The following is an 8,575-nucleotide window of genomic DNA, read 5'->3' as shown; positions in this document are numbered from 1 at the left end:
GTATTCCACGTAGACGTAGATGCTTCAAACTTTGCTATTGGTTGTATACTAACCCAACCAGGAGATGGAAAAATTGACTTTCCTATTTCTTATGCAAGCCGACAACTGAATCTGGTAGAAAAGAATCACACCACCACTAAAAGAGAAGGACTAGGAATGATCTATGATGTTAAAAAGTATAGACATTACCTATTGGCCAACAAGTTTGTGTTCTTTGTGGACCACCAAGCTTTGTTATATTTGGTCAACAAGCCATGCAGTACATGAATAATAGTGAGATGGTTCATCATTCTTCTCGAATTTGATTTCACTGTGGTTGTAAAAAAAGGCACTACACATCAAAGAGCATATCATTTGTCCAGGATTGTTTCAGGGGAATCACCTAAAGGGGTAGATGATGATCTACCAGATGCCTATTTGTTCTCTGTGGAAATGATACCTAGATGGTCGGAAAAAATTGTGTCATTGATGAAAATAGCTCAAGTGGATTCACCACTTCCTATCACAGTTGATTTAATCAAGCAATCAACTATGTATCAATTACTAGCTGGGAGGCTATATAAAAGAAATTGAGACGGGATATTGCTTTTATGCATTAACCTTGAAGAAAGAGATCAGTACCTAAGTCAAGCACATGTTACCATAGTAGGACTTCACTTTGCACAAGACCAAACTATGCAACGAAACTTAAGACTTGGAGTATTCTGGCCGACTATGAGAAGAGATGTTCGATCGTTTGTAAAAGATTGCCCTCAATGTTTTCCTCATGTGGCATTGTTTCAAATGTCACCTGTTCCTAAGTGGAGTAACTATTTGGTTACTTACTTATCGAACCGAACATTTCCTGAGGATATGAGTAAACGCCGTCAAAGAGAAATTGAAATGGAAGCAAGAGACTATGCTCTCATTGGAAACCAATTGTATCGGAGAGGTAAGGATCAACATTTGCGTCTTTGTGCAAATGAAAACGAGTATATTCCGATTATAGAACAAGCACATGCTGGATTAGTTGGAGGTCACTTTTCTAGTGAGACCACCGCAAGAGCAATCTTGATGGCAGGCATATGGTGGCCAACACTTTTTGCAGATGCCAAAGAATATGTTCGCAGGTGTGATGCTTGTCAACGAGCAAAAATGCCAACACGGGTAGACAACATGTCCTTAAGACCAATGATGGGGGCTAGAGCCTTCGCAAAATGGGGTATAGATTTTGTTGGACCGATACAGCCACCTGCTTATAGAACCCAAGCTCAATATATCATTGTAGCTACGGACTATTTGACCCAGTGGGCCGAGGCTAAAGCAACCCAAAAGAATGATGCCAGAACTACTGCTGCATTCTCATATGAGTATGTATTTGTAGGGTATGGACTGCCAATAGAGATTGTCAGTGATCGGGGAACTCATTTCCTCAACGAGGTATAGAGTATTTGCTTAATGAGTTTATGGTTATCCATAACAAATCCGCTCCCTACCAACCACAAGCAAACGGACAAGCTGAGCATATGTATAAAATTCTTAGCTCGGTACTGACCAAAGTGGTTAGTCCAAGAAGGACAAACTGGGAAATGAATCTACATGCTGCTCTATGGTCTTATCGAGTTTCATTCAAAATGGCTTTAAATGCTACACCATTTAACCTTGTTTATGGTCTTGATGCCATACTGCCAATACAGTTTCTATTGCCGACCTTAAGGGTAGCACAAACTCTTGAGTGGACTGGACATGAATTGTCAGAAAGACTTGAAGATTTGGAAAAGCTAGACGAGCAAAGGCTAACTGTTGTAGCTCATATCTATGCACAAAAGAGGAAACAAAAACAATTTTTTGATTCCCACTTAATCACCAAAATTTTCAAGAAAGGGGACTTAGTTCTAGTCTATTCCCTTAAGCAACACATTCCCAAGTTTAAGAAAAAGGGAAATGGACCATTTATCATTGAAGATGTATCTCCAAGTGGAACAGTAAAATTGTCAACCATAGATGGTGAACCGATGGCTAATTGGATTAGCGGATGTCGTTTAAAGAAATACAATTTGCCACTAACCAATGAATTGCTAGAGAGAATGCATGCAACCAAACAAAGGAAGATGAAGCGACAACAGGTTATTGATGAAGCCCAAGAGGAAGTTAGACTTCAGGTGCTCAAGCGTAAAGCTGCTCTCAAGAATCAACAGATACCGATTCCCATCAACACTTTGGAACTAGATGGTCGACAATGGGAATTACCTAAAGACACAGTTTCAACAGATGACAACTGGTTAGATGGAATGGATCTCCGCATCAAAGTACAACTCCACAATCATAGCACCAATGATTTGGTAGAGACAGGAGCTAGAGTGAATGCAGTCAGTTATTCCACATACAAGAAAGAAACAAGTCAAGCATTGACCGCAGGAATAACGACAATCAAAGGATACAACAAGAATCCAACTCCAACATTGGGAGTGGTCAACTTGAACGTGGTAGTACATGGATGTTCATGTCTGCATCAGTTTGTATGCTTGCCAGATGAACACATGAATGAGACGATGATTCTTGGCATTCCTTGGATGCGTACATACAAAGAAGTACCAGATTGGGATACAAATCAGCTAAAGCTATCACTTAAAGGAGGGCAACTCATTGTTCCAATTGCACCAAGCAAGGAGGAATGGAAAAGATGCAATCAGAGGACCAATCCACGAAGTAAATCTTCTCCATCCCCTCGACAAACAAATGCTACAAGTAGCATGCAAGGAGTCAGGAAAATTTGGGTACCAAAGGAACAACTTGTGGATAAACCAAATCAGATCTGGGTGCCTAAAATTTCACCAAAGACACAGAAGACGGCTCCAAGGATTCAAGCACAGAATCGATCATCTATGAACAAGGAACCTAACATGAAAAAAGTTTGGAAGAAAAAGGAGCACTTATCTTCTCCACACAACACAAAACCAATCAAACAGTGGCGAGCTAAGTCTCAACAGACTCTCAAAAACCATGCACCAAGCAGACCGAGCTACCAATGGCGAGAAAAGCTCGACAACCATCTAAAGTGCTCCCCACAGCTCAAGCAATCAGCGTACTTAAACACCCTGATGGTACTATCAAACAGAGAGCACAAAGGCTACAAGATTTTCTCTTTGGAAGATACCAAGAGCAAACCTCGACATTGGAAACCCTTGAGTTATTGACTCAAGACCCAACTCTTGCACAGCATATTGAGTTGAATTGCATTGATCTTCATATCATGGTAGAGTCAATCACGGCTATCCATAGACACAGTGTTCAACCTATGCACACAATCATCCTGGAGAACGCCGTCTAGGAGGGGTGGAAGGGTACTAGTAAATACTAAGTAATTAGGGGCAATGTTTGAAGAGGGAGGAAAATGTTTCATGTTAACGTGTGATTTTTTTACAAAATTACCTAATAATGCCCTTACAATTCATCAATTGGGGAAAAGTCACTGATAATATCTTTCCCATGAGTGTAAATAGTGTATATACTATCAAAAAATAATAAAAAATAGTCATTTTTTTGGGTATTTTTCATCATTTTTGTTGAAAAGGAGGCTTAAAAGTGGAGAATTACAACAAAAGACAATAAAGTTGTGTTTTTCAAGGGATTTTCTTAATTACTGGATTTTCACTTTGCTTTTTTAGAGCATTTTTCTATTTTCTTTGATTTTTTAAAATAAAAATCTGAAAAATTAATAATAAATAGCAAAGAAGCTCAGATGGAAAAATGGAAGACATGATGGTGATAAAAAAGACAAGGCGGACAAGCACAAAAATTTTCAACGAAATCAAAAGATGGAAGCGGGAAGGCCAAATTAGGCGGCCAAGCCTACTTTTGCAAAATTCTTGTAGAATGAGCAACAAGAATTCAATTTTGGAAATTTTTGAGCTTAACATAGATTTCACGGCCTAATAGGACTAACGGGGGAATATAGGGAAAATTGGTTTGGAAAGTCCAGGTATAGATATCCAGCCTAGGCTAAAACCACCTCATTTCCACTTGGAGCTTTGCAGAGAGAGCATTTCGGCTTCTTTCGCGCATCATTTTCAGAGCCCACAATTGACCTTTTTCAGCGCCTTCTCACACGAAACATGAGGGGTAAGTTCCTTACTAATCAATGATCCATTTTGTATGGCCGGTAGCTAGTCTAAAGCCTTAGAAAAAACCCTAGAAGCCGAGCAGTGCACGAAGACCTACGACCTAAAAGTGACCATAGCGGCCTGCCAACTTGACCAAATCGGATGGAATTTGAACTATAGCATGCCCTAACATAATAGAATCATTCCATACCATCAAATGATCATTCGGCTGGGGTCAAGGGGATCCTCAGTAGAGAATTAGGGTTTTTTGGGAAAGGCCAGAATTCCAACCTGACTCCACAGATGGCTTGCTAATGAGGTTCATATACAATGTATATGATTGGTTTGGAGAAATCCATCAAGTAAAGCCCTCGAAAAGCGGAAAACGGCTCGAAGGTTACAAAGCATCAAATTCAACATACGAGGCCAAAATGACTCCAAATGGGTCAGAATTGGACAGGTAGCTTCACGATGAGGTTACAGACAAGTCCAAAGCCTCAAAGTTGACCGACCAACCTAACAGACAAAGTAGTCACAAAAAACGGTGAATTCACAGTCGATGGAGCACAAAGTGGTGCCGACATGACCAAACTTGACCAAATTCGATTTAGGACTTGTATTAGGTGTATGAAACATGTTTAGGTCAAAATTATGTGAAATGCAAAGTTTTTGTCACTGTTGTAAATAATCGCGACTCTTTACTTTTGCAACATTTTTGCATGGAAATTGTCAATTCACCTCACCTATCATGTGTACACATCTATTACATGCCAAAAATCAAGTATGAGCCAAAATGACCACCCTTTACTTGCAAAATTGCCAAAAAATGCAAAGAAGTCTGTGAAAGCCAAAATTTGGGTTATGAACAACTTTTCTTGGTCCAAATCACCTCATAAATCATACCCAAGGTCTATACCATGCCTAGAACCAGTCTATGCCAAAAAATGTCAATTTTGGAAGAAAAGTTAATAATCGAGATTATTTACTTTTTGGCCAAAATGGGGCAATTTTGAAAATTTGTCATCATACATCCAAAGTACATGATGTGATAAGCCCACTAGCCAATTTTGAGTCAATTTGGATTTCAAAATCTCAAATTTCCTTTATATCTACTGTTTCAGAGACCTAAAGCCAAAATTTGGTACCATTTTCACCCTGTACATCCAAATGAGCCCAAATTTCCCTCAGAGCATGTAATTGACACATACTTCAAGCCTATAAAGCCAAAATTGCAAAAAGTTGAAAATTTTCCCAGCTGTAAATAATCACGATTATTTACTTTGGTTGCAAATTTTAGTTTTGACCATACAATTTTGTTCCTTGTATGATTTTATGCATCTTTGCTTGTTCAAAATTTGATTTGAAGCAATTTGGACCAGATTATCAGCATTTCAGTCTAAAAGGACATTCTAGAGAAAAATCTGACAACTCCGCTAACTTTGCACTCTATTCACTGAACAGGAGCAATGCAAGCCGTGGAGAAGGCCAAGAAGAAGTTAAACCAAAAGGAGAAACTGCAAGAACTGCCTCCGTATCAATTGGACGCGGAGTCAGTAAAGGCAACAAAGGCATCTTATCTTTCTAAAGAGCAGTTAGAAAAACACCACACCACGGTCTTCACGGGCAGATTTAAGAGTGAAGAAGGGCATCTGGTGGAGTTGCAACTCTTGCCCAAAGAGTTTTATGATGTCGTAGCAAAGCTAGAAACCAAAGAGGCTAACCGCAGGTTGGGACTTCGACACTTCTATGAACAAGAGCCCTGCGGAGTAGAATTTCAGAAAGCTTACGAGCTTCTGTCCACCATCAAGGAAGACAGAACTGCCCCACTCTCAGACAACCAAGGAAATAAGGTAGAGGTTGTGATTACAAAGGAAATAGTGGCAGAGGCACTCAGATTGCCCTTTGAAGGGATGACCATGCGGGCACGTTTACAAAGGAAACAGTTGCGACTACATTTTCTGATCTCATCCACAAGCAAGTGGAAGAGCCAACCCGTCTATACCATCAACATTTCCATTTCTTGGCGAAAAGGCCACCAAGGTACACGACACCAAATCACGCCGTGGCCACAACTTTTACACAAGTTCTGAAGTCAACCACCAGACAACCTGTGGACCACGCGCTGTCGTGCTGTGACACGTACATAGTGGAAACGCATCTTACAGGAGTTATCTTGTAACTTTTTAGATACATAGTTATATTTTCTATAATTTACATATGCATATTTAAGTATAATAATATGCTTTCTATCTCATCCTATTATTTATCTCAAGGGTAACCTATTCTTACTTTACCATCAGAAAATACTATGGAAAAAGCGTCAATAGCTCCGCCTCTTTAACTTGGGGCAAAAAGCATTGATTCTTTATTTCTACTATCTCATTATCATCTCACACCCTAGCTAGATCCTATATCTAGGGTAAACTTCAATATATATATATTCTATGTATTTTTCATATTTTTCTTATATTTCTTTTTAAATAGCTACTAGGATGGAATCAAATCCTAGTGGGACACTAGGTGGCATGATTTCAAAGATACACTTATTTTAATGCATTATTGCAAGCATGATTACAAAACTTTGTCAAGGAGCAACGTCATGCTTTCATACGGCATGAGGTGTCCTTTGGAATCAAATGAAAGTCTAGGCTAAGGGGACCACAGGAAGACTTTTGCTGCCAGAAATGGACCCTATTTTGATGAATTTTTTACACAAGGTTCCAATCTGAATTGGAAAATGCATAAAAAAAAGAAGTCGTAGGTAATGAGATGAAGTTTTTGCCCATATTTTTACTTTTTTATTGGGAGCCACGGTTGAGGAGATATGATGAAAATACTGGACCCCAGTCTGCCCACATCATGTAGGGACAGCTCATTTCCAACTTTTCCAATTCCTGTTCACACTGGCTCTTCTCTTCTTGTGTAAAACCTTGGGGGTTCCCTTCACCTATAAAAGGGGACCCCTTCTTCCTTGAAAAGGAACTCAAGCATTCAAGCCATTGAGGAGAGGAATTCTTGAGGGAGTGAGTAGTAATGCCTAATTGTACTTAGCCATTAACATAAGCCCAAATCTACACTTTCTCCTAGAGGAAGACTAGCCATTCTTGTATGCTATCCTTGGAAGATCAAATCTAATCAAAGAAGGTATTGGACTTGGCGTATCAATCAACGTTGAATTCTACCCTCTTCTTCTCTCTCCATCACTAATGGTGTAGAAGGTTTGTCAAGTAAGATGTGTTCTACATTGATAGTTTCTTGATTTCTTGTTGTTTTCTTTTTCATCTCTAATCCAACATACATATATATATATATCTAATCTCATCTCCTTAACCAAATCTATCTCTCTCACTCTTAGTAATTCATCCTCTCTACAAATTTTAGGTTCTCCTTGCTACAGGTACATCTCTCCCCGCAGGATCCTTATTGCCTACGGGTAAGAATAGGGCTTGGGAGGGAAACTCTCTTCTCTTCTCCTCCCTTATCTTCTCTCATATCTACATTTCTCACATACTATCCTAGATGAATAACCCACATGATGATCATTTCTATCGCTTTCACTCTGTACGATCTATTAGAATTAACGTATGGATTAGCCGTAAAATACACTTTCAACAACGTATAGTGTTTCTCTTTGGCCCAGAAAGGCTCAATGAAATACTTCTATCACCGGATCCCATCATACTACCTCTCATAGACTATAACTTTTCTTTTGACGTAAGCGTAGTTATCTTGCTATGAACCAAGAGGATTTGTACACACAATTAATCCCAATCACTAGTCAAAATATATATATTATGGTAAGCACAAAACTACAATTCCAAAGAACAATTCGTAGCCTATTTGGTCAGCCAAAATTGAATGCCATCTACTCATCTATTAACCCTTTCATACTACCCATGATACGATATGACCATAGCCTTGATGTTTTCATCTTTGTATTATTTTGACATTCTCTTTTGTTCTTTCTTTGTGTGTGTGAGTGCAAGCGAGAAAGAGTGGGTCTTCTTCGACTGCACTTCTTTTCAAACCCTAGTCTTCATGGCATCTATGGTTTAACTCCTTCATATAGTTTTTTTTTTTGAGTTCTCTCACAAACTCTCACAGCCATAAGCCCGGTGCTTTCCCGGCAAGACCGCAAATTTCTTGACAGCGCAATATGTGTTAACAACATTGAAGGCCACCAAGAAGGAGGGAAAGATAACCTACTTGGGCGCACCTGAAGTCTTGACCAGAATAGCCTATCATGCCATCGGCATGGCTAACAACCTACCACCTGCCCCGGATCAGAACACATGGATCTTGGCAGCGCAACCCTCTCCGAGATCTACAAGATCTGGTAAGCGATCATTTAAATCAGGTGATGAGTCCGATGATAGTTCATCAGAGCAGCATAGCAGTGAAAGCTCTGACAATGAAGAAAAAAGATCTAGGAGGGAAGAAATGAAGCGAAAAGCTGTGGTTGCCCACCAAGAGGAGCTAGCTCAAAAGCAAGC

This window comes from Adiantum capillus-veneris, chromosome 21, assembly GCF_014529385.1.
Source record: "Adiantum capillus-veneris isolate H3 chromosome 21, ASM1452938v2, whole genome shotgun sequence".
Taxonomy (NCBI): Eukaryota; Viridiplantae; Streptophyta; class Polypodiopsida; order Polypodiales; family Pteridaceae; genus Adiantum; species Adiantum capillus-veneris.
Note: the sequence above shows the minus strand (reverse complement) of the source record.